The sequence below is a fragment of the Nothobranchius furzeri genome, chromosome 2, assembly GCF_043380555.1.
Source record: "Nothobranchius furzeri strain GRZ-AD chromosome 2, NfurGRZ-RIMD1, whole genome shotgun sequence".
In the NCBI taxonomy this organism is placed as follows: domain Eukaryota; kingdom Metazoa; phylum Chordata; class Actinopteri; order Cyprinodontiformes; family Nothobranchiidae; genus Nothobranchius; species Nothobranchius furzeri.
In genome coordinates this window covers 22,376,472-22,403,187 of record NC_091742.1, presented here as the reverse complement: position 1 = coordinate 22,403,187, position 26,716 = coordinate 22,376,472, and the positions used below count along the sequence as shown (strand labels likewise).

The following is a 26,716-nucleotide window of genomic DNA, read 5'->3' as shown; positions in this document are numbered from 1 at the left end:
AACCAGTCACATACTCACTTACAGTTAGGGACAATTTAGAGCCACACACCGACCTAACATGCATGCTGTGGGATAGGAGGAAATTGGAGAAAACCGACTCGTGCTAACTCCACACAGAAAATGCTGCAGCCTGGCGTCGAACCAGCGATCTCCATGCAGAAAGGCATTTAACTATACTCAAAAATACCTGGACACTTAGGAAAGTGTTTATAAATATAGCAGTCAGCTGGTTTTAGCATTGTCTTTCTCCTGCGTGGCCACGTACGCACAGACATGACCCATTATATAAAAATACTGCTCATTTACCGATCCACCGCTTCTCGGAAAACGGTGAGGAAAATATGTTCTTCGTTTCATTTTGAAGAGGTTTTTATTGCTAACAAGAACACCAAGGACCAAATGAGAAACGGAACACAGCGGAAGAAAAAATAACCGAGGAAAACCTGCTAGTTCATAAAAAAGCACTAATAATAAAAAATTGAAAGGATTCACAGATTTGTGAAGTGTCCTGGGCGAGAAAGACGAGGTCCATGAAACAAATGTCCATTAACAGTGGAATAAAAGCACCATAAATAATGGCGTCAGACACTTGCAACAGGAAGAGAACAGGTGACGTCAGTGTAAATAACATGTTGACGTTAGTTTCTAACATATTTAGTAAAGTGTCTCCAGATTCCTACAAACCTGCACAGGGAATCCTTTGTTTTTCTTTGAATAAAAAAAAGCCTCCTGGATTTTTATTTTAATCTCGGGTCAAACTGAAAAGTGCAAAGTTCCACGCTTTTAAAGAGCATTGAAGGTTAGAAGAGAGTTCTTCTATTTGTATAGAAAAAGCTGCTTGGAAAAAAACAAAATGTCTTTAGAAAGTGCGTAAACAAGTCTAAAGCCTAATTTATGCGTCTGCGTCGGTACAAAGACACACATCCCCATTATCCGTCGATGCGAGGGCTCTCCAACAGGCACGCAAGTTTGGGCGGTGTCAAGCCTAATTTTCTAAACATCAGTCGAATGAGACAGAGAGGATGGGCTTGTGATTGGCCAGGATGCCGCTTCCTTTAAATTCATCAGCAGCACCACCATTGTTCCCTCGAAAAAATAAAGTAAAATGAGAGCCGAAGATATCTAGTGGCAGACACAGAGCAGCTTGAAGAGTACCTCGCAAAAGAAAAACAAATTGTAGAAAATATGAGCGGTTGTTCACCCGTGACAGGAGCAGTAAAAAGATATGCAGCAAACACAGTTTTTGTGAACGGGAGTCACGGGTAATGTGGGTTTAGAGGTGGCGAGCGCATGAAGAGGGACACATTTGTTGGTGTTAAAAAGTCTCTGAAATACAAAAGACACAATATCAACACAATAGTAAATGCACTTTCTTGCACCGAATACATGACAGGACACCCCAGAAAATCGCTACTCCCTCTGTTGTCCTGGTGGGGAACTATTTTACAACACTCTCAAAGAGACGTAGAAGTCCAAAGGCAAAATATCTCCATCCATTTGTTTCTCTGTCACGGAGCTAACGGATAAGCTAGGACTAGACTTAGTTGCCTTATTTCAACATTTTAGGGTTTCTGCATCCTAAATAGGCTCATAGGTAGACATCAACATATTTCACCTTGAATTAGAAAATATGGAGCATGCCTTGGCTAATAGAAGCTAACCATTAGCATTAGCAACTGAACAAACATGGCCGAACATCTTTGGGCTTTATTTGTAGCGACAACGCACCAAGTTTTATTTTATATCCAAGAAAGAAGAAAAAAACTAAGGCAGCAGAGGAGTTGTGCTACTTTTAGCCAATCAGAGGTGATGTGTTTGCATATCACAAATATTAATGAGTAGGACATGAAATCCTTTAGTTTTCCAAACAATAATCTACTTCCTGAAACAGAAGCCTGAGCTTTGTTCCACAGAAAACGACTCAAAAGGAATTCATTCATACTAGAGACAACTGCTAATTTGTTGATAAAACAATTAACAAAACGAGCAAATGAGACCTTTAAAATAAGCCTTTTGGGATCCAACATGCCAAATGCACATAGCTTATATTTTAACTGTGCATTTTCCCTCATGTTGCATTAAATTCCCCTCGAGATGCTCAGCGCTAGCCGAACACGGTACCTTGTGTTTTCATGCTGAATTGGCGAGAGCTGCTGATTAAACAACAGCAGAACATCTGCTAGAAACGGCCGCAGCGTCCAAACTTACTGCAAGAGCCAGCAGTGGGTTAATTATTTTGAAGTAGCACAGAAGCACCAGGGTCGAAGTCTTGCATTCGAAAGAAGGATTCAGTGATTGAGGAACCATGACAGATTTCTAGAGGTCATCGGCGTAGCTAAGGAAACACGAATAGACGAACTGAGAGGTCTTGATCCGTCATGCGTTGGCTGTCTGTGACTGTCTTTTCCCCCAAAAATAATAAATTAGCTTCCTGTAAAAAAGCTGGGATTTCATTTTATTTCGAGACAAGAGACAATAAGACTTTGTCATTGTTATTTATTTATTGTTATCAGGTGTTTTCAGAGTTGCAGCTGAAGGAAACAGAAGAGTAACTGCATTGTTTTGCAGTTTCTATTTCTGTGGTTGAGTTATTCAACAAGAAGCAACGTTGCACATCTGGCAAATTGATGTTGATGGTGACGTTTGCTCCGTTCAGTCACTGAAAAGTTCAACTGGATCCCATCCTAATGGAAAGCCGGCAATATCGCTCGGTGCTGACTACGCTGGTGCCCTTCTGGGAGCACAAGAACAAGCAGGCATGGCTCAGAAATGTAGTTTTTGCCACGGAAAATGAAAGAGTCACCTTTTATTGGATTTTACCAGCAGTGATCCTATTTTTGTTAATATTTTGGATCAACGGCTATTACAAAACAAAATAAATATACTTACTTTTGACGGAATGCTTGTGGGTGAATGCCGTGCTTCCCGAGCTCTTTAGAAATCGGTGAACCATTAAAAGTGGTCTCTTCAGCTGCCCTCTTGAACGCAGTCACTGATGGGCCGCTGGTGATGGTATCACATTTCTAAAAAGCTTGCAGTTTTCTTGTTGAGGGACCCAAATGGTCTCAAAATGCACTAAGCTTTAAATCTACAGAGACTTGAGTTGGTAGATCACTTTCACTGTTAGCTTCTGTCTTTTAAAAGCTACTTTTGTATTAAAAAACAATAAATGTGAATCCAGTTAGTCTATATGGAACAAATTTTGTTTCTGTAAATTTAGTACTTTGTACATATTATGTACACTGCAAAAAATTACTTTTAAGAAAGTAAAAAATAAACATTTTATCTTACTTTTCGTCTTAAAAGAAAACAATTTTCAGTAGAAAATTGCGTTACTTAAAGGGACATAATGGAGGTTTGACAGCCAAAACATGTATAGAAATAAAAAAATTCTTCTTCCTGCAATGCCCTGGTCCTGTAGAATGACGCCTGGCGTTTTTACTGTGAATGCCTGTTTTTCTGTAAAATCACAGAAAAAGAGAGATGCTCGGGTCGAGCAGGCTGCTTCATGCACGTTCACGCTCAGGCATAGCCCGTAGCATTTGCTATCAGTAGCTTTAGCAGCAGAGAGAGAGGTAGTGCCACTTTGTCGCTGTTCCTAACACCTAGTGACAAAGCTAGCTACATTTCTGAGGACCTTTAGCTACTTTCTGTAGAACTTTCTTCTAGATATTTCCTGCAAATTAGCAACAAAATAGCCATTTTCGTTTCGAACCGTTCTTTGGTTTGATGTTGTTTCAGCTGTCATCAAGGATATAAAAGTTACAGATACTGTAAATGCTACTAGAGTGTAGCTTACCTTGTAAGATGTCTGACTCCCATGCAGAAGACCTGGGTTCGATTCTGGATGTGAACATAGTTCATTTAGAGTTTATTTTTTACATTAATGGTACATTTTTTTACAGTAAGATGTCCACATTTTCATTTGAGACTTGCCGAACGGCATTGAATTCACAGATGAAAAAGATGTGGGTTCAACTTTCAATTTTTCAAGCAAGGGAGGGGAATGATCTGAGCATGCAGGAGGACTGACCCATCATAAACCTTTGTCGGCTGTGCTGAAGAGAAAGGCACAGAACCACATTATTTAATTAATTAGCTGCACGTTCTCCTGTCCTCTGTCCTCTGGGCCACACACAAGGGACTGTCTCAGCTGTTATTTTCGTTATGGAGTGTGCACGTACAGCATGCGCGCCTCGTGCACGAGCCTACTATTGAAGCTGCTGTTACGCTTTTGGCCTAAGGGGTTAATCGCGAGCATAAAAATTCAAAAGTCCGTAAAGTCCCTTTCAGTAAATAAAAATCTGCCAATGGAGTAAGAAAAAGTTTCTTGGCTAGAATTCATAAAACTAGCAATAAAATCTAAATTTTGATTTATTTGATAGTTTTAAGGCTTCTAGCCAACAACGTTTGCTTTCCCCATTGGCAGATTATTAAAAATTTACTTAGAAATCATTTTTTACAGTGTAGATTTTTTAAAACCGTAATTTATTTAAAAAGATAACATTTGTTGGTTGAAGTACATTCTGTTTTGTGTTATGCAGCTCCACACAGGGAACCCTTTGTGCTGGTCGTATTTTCTGTGTATTTTATTGACGGGGCTTTTTTAGGAAACAGAGCGAGGCCAAATCACCCAAAAATATCCTGGGAATGATTAAAGTGACAGCTCCTTTGAAAATGCATTTCTGTGAAAGGTTCCTGCATATTTTACATGTCGTAGATAGGTCTTTGGACAATCTCAGTCTGGAGATAAAGAATAATTAGCTTACGGCTAACCACAGAGGGGCCATTTACAACGTGGATTACTGCTGTTTTAAACAGTGATACATGTGACACCTTTTTTTTTTTTACCGCCATGATTTGTTGTGAGACTTTAGCCAAAATTGCAGCGAGCTCTTCCCACCGCCTCCTCAGTGAACACACCACCACGCCAGCTTGTTTCCTCTTCTGATGAGAATGCTGATTATTTGGGTTGTCACATATATTTCTTGCAGATATCTTTTAAAGACGCGGGTATGGATTCAGACCCCGGTCCAGAAGGCTAAACCCAAGGGCCCCCTTTACTTTGGGAGGCTTCTTTTGGTAGATGGGCTCCACAGGGGGCAGGCTTAAGCCTGTTAGCCCCATGTGAAGGGGCGGTTGCAGGGGGTTGGAGGAGGAGGAGAACATGGAAAATCATTTTCATCTTGTAGCCCATCACAACAGCAAAATGCTGTTATTTTCTCTTGTTTGTGCAGGCCCCGTTACTCCACGGCTACAAGGACATTTCTGCTCTGCAGCGGGCGTCTTTTTTATGAACCCCAGTTGTTTTAATAAGCTGCTCTTTATTATCTTTGGAATAAACATCATCTGTAGCATAGGACCTGTTTGACTGAGCAGCTGAAGTGCAGAATGTAGTGAGTGTTATTTTAGTGCACTAATGATGGAAATGATGCAGACATAATATAAAGAATAAATGATTCTGTCTTGGGCGTGAGGTTGGATGCCAGGCTCAGAACAAGTCTGTCTGCTTCAAGGAACCACGATTTCAGATTTCAATGAAGAGGAAATAGAATTTCACTGGTCAACAAAGACACTTCAACTCATTTTCTTCACTTTTCCTCTCATAATCCTGACAAATTTGATTAAAACAGTTCGTTTTGCTGCTCTAATTGTTGCGGCTCCACCAAATATCTGCAGAATGCCGACTATGTAAAATCCAGGGCTTCGTTGTGATTATTAGTCCTGACTTTTCCTGTTGTTTCTGGATCCAGAAGAAAACATCAAATATTAATTTACCAATATTTCTCATCAAGCTGTGTTTCCTGATAACCCTTCTAAATCTCTGTGACCTTTCGTTTAAAACCTTTCCAATTTTACTCACATTGATGCTACTTTGTTGAACTTTGCAGCCGTGGACTCCCAAATTCATTCATCTCCAGTAAAGAATGGGTCTGGAAATGGATTGCAATTAACGACAGCACACAAAAGTAGCTAACAGGCCCGTGAGTGATTTGCATACCCTAACAGAGTGAGCTGAAAGGTTGCTTTTGAGTTACGAGGGTACATAATGGTGAGTTTGCTAAAGGTGACATGTGCATCTGTAATATTTACTTCCTATTTGCCTTGCGGCTTGGATGTATTCTTCCAAGGACTACAGCAGCCTATAAATATTGGCTCCGTCCTGACTTCCTTAAGTCGTGAAGCGTGTGCCGTAGTGTTGATGAGTTCATGCTGGCAGCGGATTCCCTGCATCACAATAACCAGAATCAATTAGCTGGATTTGGAAATTACAGCACCACATGGTTACAAATAAAACGAGAACAGCTACTGGTTTTACTTGTGGATTTATTTGTTTAAATGCCCCATTTTTTTGTTTCGATGCACGATAAAAATGTCTTGTATTCAGTCATTTCACCGTCCGGTGAGACTGGACCAATTGCATGTTAGGATTAAGACAAATACATTTCCACTGGACACAGTGCAGCCACTCCTCATATGCAGATTTAACCTCTCTGTATATCCTTGAAGTTCACTGGAGTGGACCTGAAAGTCAAACTCCGTATCTGCAGCCAAGTGAAAGACTTATAAACACCAGAGAGGAGACAACTCCTGCCTGGAAAGACACAAAGGCCAGTGTTTCTGCCTGGTCTTTGTCCAGCTCATACATTTTATGTCTTCTAGCTTGCCCCTCTCTCGCTTTTTGTATTGAAAGTTGCACAGGCTTTCAGCACAATAAAACAGACCATAATGTTAATAAGGTGGCAGCTGAAGGTGGCGTTGTGAAGATATCTCTTGTCTTTGCTCTGTCCCTGTGGGGCTTCTAGCCCTATAGTAACTAAGTAAGCTTTATTTTTTAGCACCTCTCACAGACAAAAAGGTCACAAAAAGCTTCACAAGTTAAAACGACACATAAATAGGCTACGATAAAAATACAGTCACAATATACATAAAAAGTCGTATACAGCCAATCCGCATACAGAACATGTTTAGAATGCCTGGAGAAACAAATGGGTTTTCAGATTGCTCTTAAAAGCACCAACTGAGTCGCGTGAACGTAACAACAGAGGTAACTCGTTCCAGAGCCTTGGTGCGACGGCCTGGAATGAGCGATCTCCTCTTGTCTTGAATCGAGTACGGGGAACCATAATAAGATTTTGATCCAACGATCTCAACCTTCGAAAAGGGCTGTGAGGACAGAGCATGTCTCGAACGTACAGTGGAGCCTGACCATGCAGCGCTCTGAAAGTCAGCACAAGAATTCAAAAATTGATACCAGTGGTAATAAAATATCATTTCTGCCAGAATAAACAATGTCAAAACTGCCCTTTAGCTTGTCAATCCCATCTGTACTAATCTCTGTTTCTTCAAATTAAAGCCTCAGAATCCTACATTTTTCAAAGAACAAAGCCGTTTGTTCCAGTCTGATCAATGTTTTTGTTTTTTCTGTTATAACAAACCAGAACTTAACCACCTGTAGTCATTTGCTGTCCGGATCCTCTTCACCTCGTTTTCGTGGTCACATTACGAGCTGGGAACCATGCAACGCTGAGCACTCCACTTGAAAATAACTCCAACAACATTTTAAGAATAGAGCCAATGTGATGGCAGCCTAGTTTGATTATTAATGGCGGGTCTCTACCTCTCAGGCCGAATTGGTCTCTGCTGATTGCTGAGCGTTCTGATTAAGAAACACCATTAAAATTGATGCATTATGCCTGCGAGTGTTTCTAGCTGTTAGATAGCTGCTTCAATCAATTGATAATTACACAGATGATTTGTAGCTGGGCTTCATTTTGACACCTTTACAATAATTGGCAAGACAAAACTTTTTTTTCTGTGCAGTCGTAAGATTAAAAGTGTTTATTAAATCTTGTAAAATAGCTGCAGAAAAAACCTTAAGTTTGTTTATTTATTGTTATTTTTGCCCCAAATCATTAATTTAGTTTTTTTAACTCTTTTTCCCTCCTATTGAGGGCTTATTATAATATATTGAAATGTTTGTCATTGGAGATTTGGACAGAAAGTGCTTATCTTTCACTTCAAATATGCAAATGGATAATTAGAGGAGGCAAAACAGGAATCTATAGGGAGAAGTCAGTGAGTTGGGTAATGATCTTTCCTTGTGCGGAGTTATTGGAAAACACTGCTAATTTTATGACAATAAATGTTGTTCCTGCAGGGGTTATACTTGAGGAAGAAGAAATGCACTCTGCTGGTCCAAAAATGCTCGAACTTAGTTTAGAAGCTTGCCAAAAGCTTTATTTGTATTTTTGGTAAACGAACCAACTAAATCCGAGCATCTATATTTTGTAGTTATAGTTTAAGTAGCTTAAAGAGAAGCAAGAGGTGACAGCTGAATGTAAGGCACTCACGACCGTTTTCCCAAACATTTCTAATTTATTCATCATTAGAAATGTTTTTCTTTTTAATGAGCTTTCACGTAGGATTATTTTTAGAGCCGTTACATAAACAGCCATATGTCGGAACTTTTTTTAGACTCCAGCAGAAGCAGCAGACACATTTTAGCTCAGTTAACTGATGATGGAGGGAACTGGTTTTACACCAAGTGAGCTGTTTCCATTCTTGCACCATCATCACAATGGAAATCACCTTTTTCCTTCCACCAAAACAACCAGTCGTTCATCTTGGCGGGTCAACGTCCGTTTTACAGGCTATAAAGTCTGATGTGAAGGAAGTAGCTTGAATGTAAATACAGGAAAAAACACCATAAATGCGAAGGTTTCCATGTCTCTACCAGATATTTTGGTCTGCTCTGCATCCTCATCCTCAAAATGCATCATTTAAAATAAAAATACATCGTATAAATATATTTTTTCAACAAGACTGCATTCAGGGAATGAGAGACATAGGCGTGTGGTTACTATTAGAGATCGACCGATGTGGGGTTTTCTATCGCTGATGCAGATATATGGAGCCAGATTTTCCTGGCTGTTGTTGAGATGTTTTCCACCTTATTTGGATGCTAAAATGTCAAAAATTATAACGGAGACCCAACATTTCTGAACCTGGACCTTTTTATGTATGTTTTTATTGTACAGCACTTTTGTTTTTATTAGTGCCCATCCATCCATCCATCCATCCATCCATCCATCCATCCATCCATTTTCTTCCGCTTATCCGGAGTCGGGTTGCAGGGGCAACAGCCTAATTCAAGAAGCCCAGACTTCCCTCTCCTCAGCCACTTGGGCCAGCTCCTCTGGGGAATTCCCAAGGCGTTCCCTGGCCGGGTGAGATATAGTCCCTCCTGCGTTTCCTGGGTCTTCCTTTGGGTCTGCTGCTGGTTGGCCGTGCCCATAAAACCTCAATAGGGAGGCGTCCAGGAAGCATCCTAACGATGCAGAGCCACCTCAACAGGCTTCTTTGGATGTGGAGGAGCAGCGGGTTTACTTTGAGCCCCTCCCGAATGAATGAGCCTCTCACCCAATCTCTAAGGGAGAGCCCAGCCACCCTGCGGAGAAAACTAATTTCAGCCACTTGTATTGGCGATCTCGTTCTTTCAGTCACTACCCAAAGCTTGTGACCATAGGTGAGGGTAGGAATGTACATCGACCAGTAAATCAATCTCTTGTCGACACAACAGACTGGGTCCAACGCCCGCATCACTGACTATGTTTACATGCAGCCAATATCCGGGTTATGATCGGGTTAAGGTCGGTATTCGGGTTTCTGAGTTGATCAGAATAACCCGTTTACAAGCATAAATAGAAAGAGTTACCCCTAACTTGCATAACCCGATTTAAATGCGGACGTTGGGGTAGCGTCAGGACGTATGGACTAAGTCCAGACGCAATATGCCTCATTTCCGGTTCTTCTTGTTCCGGTATCTGTGAAAAACAACATGTTTCCCAGTTCGGAAGAGATAGCGACCGCATTTGTTTGTGCTTTAGTTTCTTCGTCACTCCAAAAGTGTGGTGCTGTGCCGCGACTCGCCATGTTGCTCCCAACTTGTTGTTTACTTCCGGTGTTCTGGCGCATACAAGACGTCTCACTACTCAAAAGACCAAGATTCCTTGCGAACAGAGCATGCACAGAACACACGCTTTGATGGGGATATCCCGGTATGCGTTTACACGACCAAACATTCGGGTTAGAAAAGGGTTACCCCAGGTGTAGTAACCGGGTTTTTAAAAACCCGGTTATGAGCATATCCGGGTTTTTGGCGGTGTTTACAAGGACCTGCGGAACCGGGTTATTGTGAATATTCTGGTTTTAAAAGGGTTACTGGCTGCATGTAAATGCACTGACTGCAGACGCAGCCCAAATCCACCTGTCGATCTCACGCTCTATCATTCCCTCACTTGTGAACAAGACCTCGAGATACTTAAACTCCTCCACTTGAGGCAAGGCCTCATCCCTGACCAGGAGAACCCTTTTCTGACTCAAGACCATGGTCTCGGATTTAGAGGAGCTGGTTCTCATCCCAGCTGCTTCATACTTGGCAGCGAACCAAGCAAAATAACAGTTGACAATCATTTTTTTAGAGCATTTATTAAACAGTTTTTTCATGAATGTAAAATTCAGTATTGTGGATATCTCAGCTTTTAACTGGGCTCTACTAAACAGGTCTATCAACCTAGGCTGATAAATCAAAATAGCTAAATATTGTTCTGACGTATTGGTCTGATATATTGGTTTATCCTCGGTTGCCATGGTGGCCCCAATGAGCCACTGGCAGCTGTTTTAGCATTTCTGCTGATCTTGAGTCTCTCCACTTCCTTAACAGCAAAGTACCCTGTTACAAAAAAGTTCCCAAATTGGGCTTTATTGAAGAAATTTGATTTATATTGAAAATTTGCATGTTCTGAATATTTTAGTGTAATTCTCTGTGGCTTATCTCCATCAGTAAGAAGTTTCCAAAGTGTGCTCTCATGCTCATTAGACTTACAACTGTCTGTCGCTTTTAGGTTAGAAGAAAAAAAATACCGAAATGCATGCAAGAGCCAAACAAGAGATTTTCTATTCAAGATTCAGCTGAAATAGTCCAGCATGGCTGCTGTGAAGCGCATCTCGATGGTGGGTCTTTGTTTGTATGCTTGTAAAGTCCACTCATAAAGACTTCTGCTCTTTTATTGTGAGAAAATCCACAAAATTTAGATGCATTTACAGATTTTTTAAAAAATAAGATTCTGAATAAAAGCACCAAAATCAGTGACATTTCTAGGTTGGTCTGTTTCTTTTTATTTAAATAGTACTTTTACTGAACGTCATTTCGTTTCCTGTGGTCGAACTGTGTTCCAGCTTGGTAATAAATGTCTCCTTTTCATTAAATAAGATCAGGGCTGGTTTCCAAACAGAAGCTCTTGAACAAATAAGAAAGGAGATGCGACTTCCAAAGGCTGCCACCAGGAGTCAGATGATGCTGATTTGACCAAAACCTGCTTTGTTTTTGCTCCACAATGAATCTCTTTGAGTTGCAAACACTCTTCTGTGTCGTCATCCTGTAAACATCACAGGCTTTGGCGCACCAATGATTCTATTTTTGATCAAAACACTGGTTCATCTGTAATCCTGCTGAGCTTTTCCAGCTGTATGCGGTCAGTTTGGTCATATTATCCATCTCTGCCCTCTAATAACCTCTCAGGATGGCTGGAGAGTTATCGATAGGTTTTGCTGCGTACGCCTCTATGTGGTTCATCTGTTCTCCTCACCTAAAATGGCAAAATAAATAATAAATCTCTTGAAACAGATGGCATAAATAAAATAAAACACGTCTGCCTGTTCTTTAAAGCAGACTCTTATTGTCTCCACAGGTGTAAACGGCAGTACTCCAAAGGTCTAATTTATCTGTGATGAGCATCCCCATCCACCAGAGACCAAAGGTACGGTAAGATATGAAAAGCTCATTATCTTATATCCTAATAAACATTGTATTATGAGACAGTCGAGCCACGGTACACCAAAGGCTCAATAAAATGTGACAGCGTCTTCGTTTTCCCGTGGAAGGTTTTCTGAATCATTTTCATTTGAATAATTTTGCTAGCGTTATTGGAATTATAAAACAATAGATTCATTCTTCACTTCCTCTTCATTTTAATTTCCGGGCTTGATTCCCAGCTACAGACGTCTACATGCGACGTTGGCCTGGTTTAGCGGGGGGTTGATCGTCTGGAGTTACTTGATACATGGTGTCATTATTCTGTTAGACTTCCTCGCCACGTCCTGCAAATACGCCGCGTCTCTTTTGTTTCTTCTGCCATAAAAATGAAATTTTGTCTGCGATCCAATCCAAAAGGTGTTAGACTCTGGTCATTAAGAGATAGAGGATTACTCCTGGACCCCGGGAATGCCCAGACCTTACTGGTGGTCTGCTCGCCACTGATGAAATAGAACTGAATTAATGGGGTTGCCCACTGTGAGGGCTGATTAGAACGACATGCTGCCTTTGATCCCTGAGCGAGGTGACCAGGCGTGCACGCCACAGGCAGTCAGGCGGGTAGCGGGGGTGTGTGTGCCTTTGTGCCTCTTTGAGTTTGTGTGCATGCCCATCCCAGGTCAGTGCATCACTGATGAGCAGGACTCATTATGTGTGCTCTTTGCTAGGGGGGGTTCAGGTGTAGAATTTAGTTGGTGTGCAGTGGAAGGCTGCCGGCTGAAGCCCATGTGATTGCAACTGAGCTCAGTTCACCCATAGCTCGCTTTATGGTGTTTGAACGCAAAAGGCGTCTCCTGGTAGCTATCGTTATGCTTGTTTCACTGTTAGCAAAAACATCACATGACCCTCTGGGATAATTGTATTTAAAATTCAGAAGGAACTTCTTACATCTACATCTGATTTAATCTTGGAATCAATCCAGTTCAAGATAAGAACACAAACTTGTCTGTAACGTGATCAGTTTTAAATATACCGAGCAGCAAAATCAGGTAGAAATGGTTAATGCTGTGGTCTCTAGTATGAATGAGTTATTCTCTGTGGGAAATAAAAGCACCGGCGCTCCTGTTTCAGGAAGCAGAAGCTGATATTCGGACACCTCGCCTCTGATTGGCTAACAGCAATGCGAATCTACCACTGGCTCTGTTTGTTCTGCTACGTTGATGTTTTATCTCCACAACTAACAAAAGCATGAATGAATGCTAATGCCAGCAGTTAGCTTCTACTAGCCAAGACGTGCTCTGCTCTCTCCTGGATGCTAAATGAACAACAGTCTTTCCCACAAGCAAAGATGGGAGAGTCCATGAAAGTCACATACAGTAGATCTAACTGGCTTTTTCTGACCCGAGGGCCTCCGTGTCTATTTTCCTTAGGGGTAGACTATTTTCATGTTCTACCTGCATGTAAAACAAAGTTTTCTCAGTGAATTTGCTTTTAAAAGCCATACAGAACACAAACTTCAAGTGCAAACAAATCAGAAGACATATTTCTAAATTAAATGTGATCATACCTTTTATATTTTTATTTAAGAGTTGATTAAAAATGCTGAAAATTCATCATTTCTCAATGCAAGACTGTCTTCGTTTACAGCGTCATCATGAAAGGCGGCAGCCAAGTTACCAATTTAATAATCATTTGCTCAGTTGGAAAAAGTAATTATGAAGTTTGAAACAGTTTGTTTACCAAGGCTAATTATGATAAAGATGTTTATACAGCGTATGAGTTCTCTGTGGACAGCATTAAGCCTTTGTGCCAACACTTCATCTGCACCAGTCATTAAGGTAAAGACAGAACAGTTCTTGCATCCATGTTTTTCCTTTATGCCATTCTTAACAGCTATATTTGTCAACCCTCACATGTGTAGCCAAGTGTAGACCTTTGCTCTTCAGTAGTATGAATATATCCAGGAAAAAGCCATCTGAGATTATTAATCTCATGTAAATTATGTGATTCTTCTTTGACTTTTTAATCTAACAGTCCTGCTTGGTTATAGTCTTTAGCCCTCTAATTTGGTTTGATCCGAGCTCCATTCACAAGCGTTTATTATTCCCCATAGCCTGCCCTGCAGCCCAAGAGTGGCAACTGTCAGATAGTTAACACACACATACACACACACACACACACACACACACACACACACACACACACACACACACACACACACACACACACACACACACACACACAAGCACTCACGCACACAAGCACTCACGCACACAAGCACACAAGCACTCACGCACACAGTTGCTGGTACACACACCTAAGCATGCGCCCACACCCACGCACCCACACACACGCACTCTGTCTCACGCACAAACATGCACACACACACAAGCATGCACCCGCATGCACGCACACACACATTCACGCACTCACTCTTCACGTACGCATGCACGCACGTATGCACACAAATGCTGGCACACACACACACACACACAAGCATGCATGCATGCACTTACACACATAGGCACTGGCACACGCACACAAGCACACACACACACGCACACGTACGCACTCACATGCGCAAAAATGCACTCATACACACAAACACACAAGTGCACATGCATACACATGCACACACGCACACAAGCATGCATGCATGCACGTACACACATAGACACTGGCACACACACGCACACAAGCACAAACGTACGTACGCACACAGACGCTGGCACACACACACACACACACACACACACACGTACGCACTCACATGCACACACGCGCGCAAATGCACTCACTCATACACACAAACACACACGTGCACATGCATAGACACGCGCACACAGACACAAACGCACGCATACACACACTTCATCATAAAATTTAAAATAAATAATTTTTGTGTTTATTGTTTTGTTTCAGCTTGATTTAATCAAGAACAAAAAAGATGTTTATCCATGTGCCCCAGCACTTTCATCCTCACCATTTAACCCACTCAGGTATTGTAAACGCCTGTGAATATTTTATAGACAGCAGTTAGAAGGTGTTACGAGGCTAATAAGCTCAGAGCATATCCCCTAACACACTACACCTGAAACCTTTGAGCTGTGAGTCGTACATGGACTGGAACATTTAGGAAGCCCTGCTGTGTCTGAACTTTAAACACTTTTTCCTCAACTTAACTAAAAACACAATATTCTGGGTGGGCCTCTACCATGAAGCTACCTTAGTGGTTTGAAACTCGACACGGCCGTTTATTTATTTTTATTTTCTACCTCTTATATCTTGGGAAGTAATGATTGTCATCACCCTTGTTTGCCCAGCCATGTGTTGCTTATTCTGGGCCCCCAGACAGTGGGCCCAAGCCGTCTGCCAGAATCACTCTCAAGGACACCTCCAGTAATAATAGATGACAAGCGTCTGCGAGGAGGAAAACGTGTCCCCTGGTGGTCCGCCGAGCTGCTGAGACAGAGGTGCCATCAGCTACCTGCTGCATTACAAAGAGGAGAGTTGGTGGGTGGAGGTAAATAAAATACCAGAGGGAATTCTGCTGCAGCTAATGAGCAGGACAGTTGCATCCCTCCTGTTGAAGAGTGCTGTAAATTACTGAGATGTGTGCAGAGACTTCTGCTTTCTGGTGAACACTAATAAATCCCTGCGGTCACCTTGTTTAACCTGAAAATGAGGTTTTACTGCGTTGCTATAGCACTGGGCTAACCCTTTTTACAGACAGAGCAAACAATTTAAATAGGTTTTTTGATAATTTAACACCCCTTCTGCTGTAGATTGCTGTTTGATGGATAGATTTAACCAACTCTAATTGAAATAACTCTCGTTAACAGAATGGGCAAACTTTAATTGATGAGTCTAGACGTTTTGTTGGGCAGCATGGTGTTCCACCAGGGGGAGGAGTCTACTGACTGAAAACTTTTACCACCAGTTGCCATTTCTCACATTATGTTCTTTTTGTATTTGCATGTAACAGCTCGTAAATGTGGGGTATGAGATGATTGTTTTTGCTGTTCCAGCTACATTTTGAAAATAAGCTATTTAAAGGTCCATCTAACACCAGACACAACAGACACTGTCAAACAACCATTAAAACAACATTTCAAATTGTTGGCACCTTTTCTGCCATAATTCCTAATGTACACACACCTATGTACCAGCTGCGGAGCCACGAGTTCTGGACTCTGGCCTTAGTGAAACATTTAACCCTCCCGCTGTCCTATTGGGTGACCCCTTCAGGACGGGACTGTTGAGCAGTGTTGATGGTTTATCCCCATTGGACCCCATTAGAAATGCAGGTGGGGGTTACAGAGGGCTTGCTGCTTAAAGGCCCAGTGTGTGTTATTTTTACCTGTTTGCTATCAAATCCTGTGTTTCCAGTTCACAAACTTGTCCTTTTTCGCTAGTTTTTCTCGCCAAAATCAATTCTAAATATTCCTCTCAACTTGAAATTATACATTTTTATTTACATAAACTGTGGTCGAGGCTCCATGGTCATCCACCATCTTAAAATACAGTAGCTGTTTAGGGACATAAGAGCCCCACATTAGGTGTTTGGACTATGACTGTAACCTGAAAGAACCAGCAGAGGGCAGCAGTGTGCCCTGGAAGCATGGAGTCTGCTAATTCAACTAAGAAATAGAAGAGCATAGCTACACCGTTGCTGTACTTGTTTGAATAAAAAAATAATTAAATCAAAAGACACATAAAATTTGACAGTTCCTCATCATGTCTAACACAAGGAAGCTGCATATATTCAGACCCCCGCCCGCTATTATCTGGACGCCAGCCTCCGATTAGTGTCTCTGACTCCCAAACTCACCTCAAGTTGTTCATTCATCTTTTCTCAGTACCAGAACTCCAGATCCGGTCCCAACGTGTCAGTACCAGAACTCCTGATCTGGTCCCAACGTGTCCGTTCCAAAGTTCTTCTGCTCAAGTTCCTCTCTTCCTGTAGCCTGTTGTCTCACCCAACACGCTCCAGCGCTCGTCCGCTAGCCAGTGGCCAAATCAGCGTTGTTTACTTTATCTCCAAAACAGTCTACTAATGGCGATGTAGTTGTCCACGCGTTACAGAGACGCTCCAACACAGAGGGCTTCTTCTCAAACGTTACCTTCAGAATTGGGTCTCCTTTTGCTGGTGATTCGTGAGAGTTTACGCGCAGCCAGGAGCGCTGTAAAGCAGTGAAAGATTAGGAAGATTCTAAAGGCCCACAGCTGTCAGGGGCCCAAAAAAGATTCAAAGTTGAATAATACTTTCCAGTAAAGTGTCTCATTTAAGACATTAAACAATCTTTTAGTCTTTATGAAATGTATATTCAGAGGTCCCTACTTTATTTTGACTAATTAATTTGAACCCCCCCCCCCCCCCCCAACCTCCCACCCCCCAACGGCATAAAATGGTACAGTCCACCTGGCCGAGGGGCGCGTAGCAGGTAGGCCAGCTCACGCAGCAGTCACTTAGACAGCAGAGTGCGCCAAGGCTGCAGTAAAAATATGTCTGCAAAAACAAAGTCTGGGTCACAGAAAAGGAAAGAAAGAAAGAAAGAAAGGAGAAAGAGGCCAGGCAGAAGAGAGGGCGTCAGTATGTCACACAGTTTTTCTCAAGGAAAGGTGGGTTTAGTTAGTGAGTGACTGCATGTTACTTCCGCGATTTAGATCCGGGGCTTTTCATAAAACATCCGGGGCTTCAACCCAAGTAGCCGGGCTTAACGCCGCCCCCGTCCCAGATTGCACATTTTAGAGGCGACAAAAAAACCTTCCACTTCTATTTTACCAATACTGTTTTGTTTGTTTTGTGTGTTTGACTGCCTTTTACTGTCTGAGTTTTATCTCTGTTCTGTCAACTAGACTTTAATTTGGGTTGTCATCAGAGCATTTCAAGCAATTGGATAAAAGTTCACCAGAAAAACATCTCCAACCAAACCTTTAATGCAGTTTTTTTTCCCAAGATTTTCATTCCTCAATAATGTTGGAGCTCACACTTAAATGTTTTTGGTGGCTGTCTTCCCTCCCAATATGGCGGACCTGTTACTGTGTGATTGTGCTGGGCTAATTATTTATCTCCTCGAAACCTACATTTGAAATTTTCCAGTTCCGTCAGCGGGTGAAACCATTTTAAAATCCCTGACCGGTATTAGATATTAAATTTCAGCATAGTGCAAAATTTACACACACACAAAAAATTGTGCAATAAGATCTGGCTCTGTGCACCCATTGTTTGTTTTTGCACAAAAGTGTACATCATGGTTTCTCCAAACTGAGGCCTTTCAGTGAGTTATCGACAAGAGGTTCCTCACATTTGTGTTCATGTCTTTATGCACTTATGAGGAAGTTATGTGGGTTCACGGCGGGGAAGCAAAATTCCAGAGAAACTAGTGTCCCTTCCCTTTTGTTGCTAACTGGGGAAATGTGTGAACCACAAACATCAGTGGTGGGTTTTGGGAAAATCCAGCCATTAACTCTGTGACCCCGTGTCACCAGGCAAATGGGATTCTGCAGGAATCTGAGACAAAGCCAGCAAGTGCAGTTTGATTTTTGGATTATTTTGTCAAAGCTGATCAAGGTGAAGAATGTGCTAAATTAGTTTTCAGGGCACTTCATGAGGAGAAACGGTAGGATGTTTTCTCTCCTCTTCTCATCTGATCTTATCACGTGGGATTAAATGAGATTGACGTGTTTAGTACTCATAAAAATTAAAAAGAAAACGTTCTTATGGAGGTCAGCAGAATTTGCTGACGTCAAGTCCATGAATCGTGTTGGGACTTCTATGTGTAGTGTTTCTGACAGGCCTAATTAGTGTATCATAATCGGGTCATGTGAAAATAAATTTCCTAATGAATACATTGGAATTTATTCTTGAAAAACACATTCCAATTAGACGAAAATAATTCCACTTTGCTGGAGGATGGTTTACAATTGTAGCGTCATGAATGGCCTCATATTTGTGACCCAAAGGTCACACTTTCCCTGCTGGGTCGAGGCGTAACTTTTTGCTCCACAGATTACCCATCAGGAGCCGGGATGTCTGCTAAACACCATCTTTATCTGCTGCTGTTCCGTCCCAAGATGAAGGACACTTCAAGATTTAAAAATAATAATTTAATAAACTGTTTTACTGTTTATTACAATAATCATAAATATTCATCACGGTTAAGTATAAATGTATTTAATTACTGAAATACTTATTATGCTTTGGGTAATAATAAGAATTATTATTTATGATAATCAGTAATGTGTGTTCAGTAAACCAGAAGGTCATTTGCACATTAACCACCTCATGCAGAGGGTGTATCCAGGGTAAACGTTAACCACCTCACATGTCTTTACTCCATAACATCAAGCTTTCTGACGCTGAGAGGGTGTGTTCTGAGGGTTTTGTTAAAACCAAATCTCTGCAGCTGAAAGTCAGTTCTAGAACCCCAGAGGACGAGGGTCAGCTGCCCCAGCCTCACTAAGCATTCTGTCACGCCGATAGAATTGCTCCGAATAGACGCACCTGTTTCCAGCTGACGCAAAACTCCTTCAGAGGTATGGATTTTGAGACGCAAATAGGTTAATCAGTCGTGTGACCCACGGAGACATCTCAGGACCGATTTGAAACACACCGAGGTCTCTCTACCAACCTCGTGCCCGAAGGATGAAATTCTCCACCTGACCTCTCGGATCCACGGAGGGTCTCCTGAACTGGGCAAGGTAGACAGTGTCCGACAGATGGCATTCGATGCTGTTCTCTCTAAGAACCCATAAGTTAGCTGCAAAACAACGTTTCACCCAGAACGTGTTTCTCTCTCTCTGAAAGAAACCTTCTGAGATTCATTCACGCATCCAAACCTCGCATTCCATTTTAGTTTTCCATCCAGGCACAGGTTTGTTTTAATAACAAGTTTAATATCAAGCTGTTACAAATTGTCTGTTACAAATTGCCATTTAAAATAGTCATTTTTAAAAGTGTTAGTAATAAATTCTTAACTTTTTAAAACCTGACTCTTCTTTGAATTGAAACACAGAATGGTGTATATTTTGGTTATTGAATAAGCAAAGATTCCTTTAACTTCTGATTCAATGAATAAACTTTTGCTATTAAATTTAATTATCTTAAATTAAACATTAATCTTTGGATTAAAATGTAGACCAAGACAGATAGTGTATGAACTTCTATCGATTGCATTAATATCCTAGATATTTGTGCATAATATAAGTTCATATGCTAATGTCCAATCTTTTCTCAGGATCTAACCAAACTGAAGCAAACAGTGTTAAATCCTAGTATTTAGATGTGCCCACGCTACAAAATGTAGAAATGTATCATTGTATTTTAAATAAGAAATGAAAAATGACCACCAGGAAAGATATTTTAATCACTTTTTCAGACCTGAGTCCTTGTTGCAGCTGTAACTAACCAGAACTCTGAGCAGCCATTATGACAGAAATGCGATAAATCTCAACTCACTGTGATTTTCTTTATTGCATCTTATTTAGCTTTGTGATTGCATTTGGTGCTTATCCACCCATGTGCATCTACCTAATAGATGGTCCAGCTGTGACGGGGAAGAAAAGGAAAAACATTAAATTAAACATTTTCTTTTGCTGTGCCTTGTGGCCCGACAGACACTTTTAAACACGATTGAATTCAGCAGACGTGGCCGTACCGCGTGTCAAGTTAAATGCTGCTTTAAAAAAAAAACCTGAGCCTTTGAGCCCACTGGAGGATAGACCCCCACCTTCCACCATTATTAAAACAAGAAGGCTCCTTCACCTGCTGACAAAGGGGGAAACAAAAGCCTTCGCAGAGGCGTTTCTCACTGCTGAGGAGAACGTTATTTATCCGCACAGCAGAAAGTGAAGTAGGGTAAGATATGTTCAAAGCACAACTGTAACACCACTAATGACACAACCTCTGACCTGGCCACAACCAGGTGAGGGATAAAGCCGGCGCTGCTGTGTGCGATCAGGTGTGCAGAAGTATGAAGAGCAGAGTGGGAGGAATGTGGGGTGCAAGGTCAGTCAGGCCGTTTACAAGCGTCACCACCCGTCTGGCTTCTGCTGCGCGTCCCGAATAGCCGCCAAGATTAAGATAACTTCATTTGTTTATGTTCCAATCCGTCGCCAGACCATGTCATAGGCGTAACGCAAACACAGTCATAAACACGGAGCGCGGCTCGCGTTGGTGTTTCCACCTTCTTATGCTGTTGTCACGTAAACAGTGAGGTATTGTCGCCCGCGGTGATTAAGACATAAAGCACAGCAGGAGGTCGGCCCACGGTTGAAGAAGCATAGAATCACAAGAGGGTGACGCGCACGCTAACGCACGCGCGTGCACAGCAGGGGGGTTTAGCATCTTTTCCAGGCCTTTCAGACTAATATGTGTAGCAGTTTGAGCTGTAATATCCAGTGTTGTCACGTCTTCTTAAAGCGTCTTTAAGAGCTAAACGGCTTGACCACACCATTAGAGAGGGAGAGAATGAGTCGCTGTTCTACGTAGTTTAGTATTTTATTTTATTTTATCCTCAATCTGAGGCTGATGAGTAGAATACAAAACAGCACTCCCACATTTAAAGTCATTTAAGTTGTCACATTATGCCCGCCTCGTAGAATGAGACATATCAACTTTGCAGAAGAAAAATAAATGTGTTTTAGCGCTCCAGAGTGATGCTTAAATAGCAGTTTCGTAAGTTCTTTTGTGCTGCAATTAATGGAGCATAATGTGAATGCACTGCAAAAAAATAAAAAATAAAACAAATAAAAAAATGTCAGCTTCATTAAAATCTTTCCAACGTGAAAGGGAAACATTTATCTCATTAACAATGTCTTAATGCCTTGAATTTACACGCTAAAGAATATTTTTGCAACAATTGTGTACGGCACTTCGACACCGAGGTACGGATAAAGGCCACGGAAAATATTCATCTCTTTTTACCTTTTCTGCTGCAGTTTTGTGATTAAAGCCATGAGAACGGTGAGGATTTTGTTCTATAAAAGCACACCTGCGAGCGGAAAAAATGTTTAATTCAACACATCATCAAACCCGCTCGGCCAGGTGGCATTCATGGTTGTTGTTTTTTTTCCCCAAGGCCTCTTTAAAATATCTCCTATTCTTGTTTTAAATTGGCACTTTGCTTGTGGAATGGAACATGTTGATTAAGAAAAAAAAATGCGAAGAATATCTGAAAAATGTTGAAAATCTCCAGTTATCGGTTCTTGTCGGCTAAAGTTTGAATGTGGCTTCCTGTTTCCGTGTGGTAGAAACAATCTTGGACTTAAATTCCATCAGACGGTAACGATTTGGTGTTTTTGGAGTGCGTCATGTCAGCTTTTTTAGTTAAGAACACCTGAGCATCCCTGTGTGCTTGGCCCCCATGTAAGCGATGCTGAATTGATTCTCATACTGGGTTTTTTGTTCTCCGGCTGTGGCACTATGTCGTGGCCCGTAAATCAAAGCCTGCTGTGTCTTTAGCTGCCATGTTATTGTACGATGCTTATCACAGCAGATAAAGTATATTGTTTCACTTAATGTCTCGAGCAGCGCTGTAGCTCGGATATAAAACGGCGTGCGCTTCAGGAGCAGAGTTATAGGTAATTTCATCTTCGTAGAGCATTATGTTACATTACATGGATCTTTCCACTTCATACTCCAGGCAGTCATTTTTAGGGGTTTGTTCCTTTTTTTTAAAAAAAAAATCCTTCTGCAAACATCTGATCATGGTTTTGATTTCTGTTTTCACAAAGATGTGAAGAGAGAAAAAATAACACCCAGAGGTGACAAAAACAGAAGATCAAAGTCATAAAGTTGAATTTAAATATTTTTTTGCCTCAAATTTCAGTGGAGTCAAACCGATGGGACACTTAAATGTAGTACCAGACACATAACCTGAGTAAATGCAAAAGGTAAGTTTTCAAATGATGGTTTTATTTTTTTAAGGGAGAAAATAAATCTTAGCCAGCCTTAACCAATGTGAAAAGTGATTTACTCCTACGGCAATCAAGAGTTATTATCGGTAACAAATCTCTCATGCCTCTGTGGAGGAACTTAGTCCCAATTCTTTAACAGTTTGAATTCAGCCAACTTGAAGGGTTTTCCTTGTCTTGCTGTGACTCATAGGGAGTCATGGTACATTTTCATTTGAAGAATATCTTTGTTGAGACTGAACTCTAAAGGCAAACACAGAGTTACCTGTAATATGAAATATGTTGGTCACCAATAAATCCTTATGTTTGATGGTCGTCGTCTTCCTCCGCTTATCCGGGTCCGGGTCGCGGGGGCAGCATCCCAATTAGGGAGCTCCAGACCGTCCTCTCCCCGGCCTTCTCCACCAGCTCCTCCGGCAGGACCCCAAGGCGTTCCCGGACCAGATTGGAGATGTAACCTCTCCAACGTGTCCTGGGTCGACCCGGGGGCCTCCTGCCAGCAGGACATGCCCGAAACACCTCCCCAGGGAGGCGTCCAGGAGGCATCCTGACCAGATGCCCAAACCACCTCAACTGACTCCTTTCGATCCGGAGGAGCAGCGGTTCTACTCTGAGTCCCTCCCGAATGTCTGAGCTCCTCACCCTATCTCTAAGGCTGAGCCCGGCCACCCTACGGAGGAAACTCATTTTGGCCGCTTGTATCCGCGATCTCGTTCTTTTGGTCATTACCCAAAGCTCATGGCCATAGGTGAGGATTGGGACATAGATCGACTGGTAAATCGAGAGCCTGGCTTTCTGGCTCAGCTCCCTCTTCACCACGACAGATCGGCTCAGCATCCGCATTACTGCAGACGCCGAACCAATCCACCTGTCGATCTCCCGATCCCTCCTACCCTCACTCGTGAACAAGACCCCGAGATACTTAAACTCCTCCACTTGAGGTAGGACCTCTCCCCCAACCCGGAGTTGGCAAGCCACTCTTTTCCGGTCGATAACCAGTGTCTCAGATTTGGAGGTGCTGATCCTCATCCCAGCTGCTTCACACTCAGCCACGAACCTACCCAGCAAGAACCTCTTTGGAGCCGATCGATAGTCTTTCTCCATGGCCTCACCAAACTCCTCCCACGCCCGAGATTTTGCCTCGGCAACTGCCACTGCTGCACCCCGCTTTGCTATCCGGTACCTGTGTCCTGCCTCTGGAGACCCACAGACCAGCCACGCCCTGTAGGCCTTCTTCTTCAGCCTGACGGCTCCCAAAACCTCTGGTGTCCACCAGCGGGTACGGGGGTTGCCACCCCGACTGGCACCAGCAACCTTGCGACCACAGCTAGCAACAGCCGCCTCAACAATCGCAGAGTGGAACAAGGCCCACTCTGAGTCAATGTCCCCCACTGCTCTTGGGACGCGGTCAAAGGGGAGGTGGGAGTTAAAGACCGTCTTAACAGGTTCTTATGCCAGGCATTCCCAGCAGACCCTCACTATGCGTTTGGGTCTGCCAGGTCTACGCGGCATCTTCCCCTGCCATCTGATCCAACTCACCACCAGGTGGTGATCAGTTGACAGCTCCGCTCCTCTCTTCACTCGGGTGTCCAAAACATACGGCCACAGGTCAGATGATACGACTACAAAGTCTATCATCGACCTGCGACCTAGGCTGCCCTGGTACCAAGTGTACCGATAGGCATCCTTATGTTCGAACATGGTGTTCGTTATGGCCAAACTGCGGCTTGCACAGAAGTCCAGTAACGAAACACCACTCGAGTTCAGATCAGGCGGGCCATTCCTCCCAATCACACCCCTCCAGGTCAAGCTGTCATTGCCCACGTGAGCATTGAAGTCCCCCAGCAGGACAATTGAGTCCCCTGATGGAGCACTATCTAGCACTCGTCCCAGGGACTCCAAAAAGGGTGGATACTCGGAACTGATATTTGGCCCATAAGCACAAAACAGTCAGGACCCGTTCCCCGACCCGAAGGCGCAGGGAAGCTACCCTCTCGTCCCCCAGGGTAAACCCTAACACACAGGCAGAGCGTCTTGGGGCTAACAAAAAGCCAACCCCAGCCCTCCGCCTCTCACCCGGAACAACTCCAGCAAAGGAGAGTGTCCAACCCCTCTCAAGGACTTGGGTTCCAGAGCCAATGCTATGTGTTGAGGTGAGTCCGACTATATCTAGCCGGTACCGCTCAACCTCTGCCACAAGCTCCTGCTCCTTCCCCGCCAGCAAGGTGACGTTCCATGTCCCAAAAAACTGTTTTCTTGTCCGGGGATCGGACCGCCTGAAACAGACTGAATGGTGACAGAAAAAAAAGTTGGACGAACTTAAAAAAGTAAGGCAACCAGCTGCACAGCTTTTTTGAATAAACTCAACAAAAGCATTTTTTGTTGTGTGAACAAGAACTAAGACGTTAACTGAAATATCAATCTTAAGTTGAACACATTTAAAATCACTCTTCAGCTCTACTTCTGTTTTTCAGTTGAAGCAACCCATGCATTAAAGTTAAAAGCACTGAAGAAAAAGTTGAGACAACATGTTTACATTTGTTGCCTCAACTTACTTGTATGAGTACATGTAACAAAGTTTTAAGTTGGTCATACTTAAGACTTAAACTCAAATATACTCATACAAGTAAGTTGAGGCAACAAATTTAAAATAAGTTGTTTCAAATTAGTGTTTTGAGTAAATCTGACCTTGATTCTTAAGTCTGTCCAACATATTTCAGTCTCTTACACATCCTTAATGTAGGTTCACACGACACAACTTCTTTTGTTGAGATAACTCAAAAATGCTGTGCAGCTGGTTGCCTTACATTTCTAAGTTTACTGAACTGCCTTACCTTTTAAGTTTACTCACATGTAAAAAAAAATTTTTACCACATAATGCCACAACCTTGACCTATACACTTACAGTTTGTCTTTTCATAGATGAAGTTCAATCCTGCTGTGGACGATAGACGTGAAAAGCAAAATCCGAAGAAAACTGTAAAGACACCAACATTTTTCACAGCAATGATCCTCCTCTTGGTGCCACTTTCTGCTTTAGTTCATTAAAAAACAAACAACAAAAGACACTGAGGTCCACCCGCCTAGCCTCTGTTAGATTTACAGCCATCTATTTCAAAGGAACCAATTTCTGTGCCAGCTTTGGAAACTCCTTTTTAACCTTAATTACATTGCTGCGCTGCACGGTCCAAATGTTTTCTACTGAAATTAATTTCCCAACAGGGATTCTTATCAAAGAATTCACATGTACCTTCTTATCATGTGTGGTCAGTGGCACTGCGTGAAATTTGCTCTGAATTAATTGGGAGCATTATCTGCCAAACTTTTATTTGGATATCTCCCTAATGTTGACATAAGCCATAATGGCCATCAGCAGAGTGCAACTCATTACGGTACATATCTTTATTCCCGTGTGTGCAGAGGGAGTCTTTGTTTTACATCGTTTTCCAGCACAAACGCCACAAAGACGCCAAGGTTACCCGAAGCTGAGAGAAACGATCACAACTGCATTTTTGCCATTTTATGCAGAAGCTTGAGGGGCTGCGGTGCAGTTCATCTGAGGGCCTGTTGCTGAAGTCTTTCAGTGGAAATGAGAGGGCAAACCCAGACATAAAAACACAGAGTCATTACGCTGACAGGCTGAGCAGGCCATTTGCAGTTTTGCATATAGCCGGCACTTGAAGATAAAATATTTGTTCCTCAGCGTTTCTCTGGCTGTAATGATGAAATCAGGAGGCACTTCTAGTTCTACGGGAGTTTTATGGGTGGCACACGTGTAGTGCAGATGTCAAAGCCATTCTATAGCTCAACAGGGGCATCTCCCTCCCTCTTCTAAAGCTGCATTATTTTACCATATGTGTTTTCCCTCCTCCTGAACTCCTTAAAATATTTTCCCTCATTCAGCTCTTAGTCCTCCTCTCTAAAGATAATCTAAATTAATTTTACCTCGGAGCAATGGATGAGAAACAGGGTATCCGCGGGTCC

At 42.3% G+C, this 26,716-nt stretch overlaps 1 protein-coding gene across 5 annotated transcripts in view; it reads left to right on the top strand.

Moving 5' to 3' along the window:
• LOC107378123 (kelch-like protein 29) overlaps positions 1 to 26,716 on the top strand; it is a 404,331-nt gene that overhangs the window by 5,995 nt on the left and 371,620 nt on the right. For 3 of the 5 annotated variants that reach the window (XM_070545020.1, XM_070545028.1, XM_070545021.1), the window contains exon 2: positions 11,754 to 11,822. The gene's annotated coding sequence lies outside the window, so the exon portion shown is untranslated. Of the gene's footprint in view, positions 1 to 11,753; positions 11,828 to 26,716 lie in introns of all 5 variants that reach the window. The other 2 variants (XM_070545022.1, XM_070545024.1) reach the window with 1 other exon arrangement.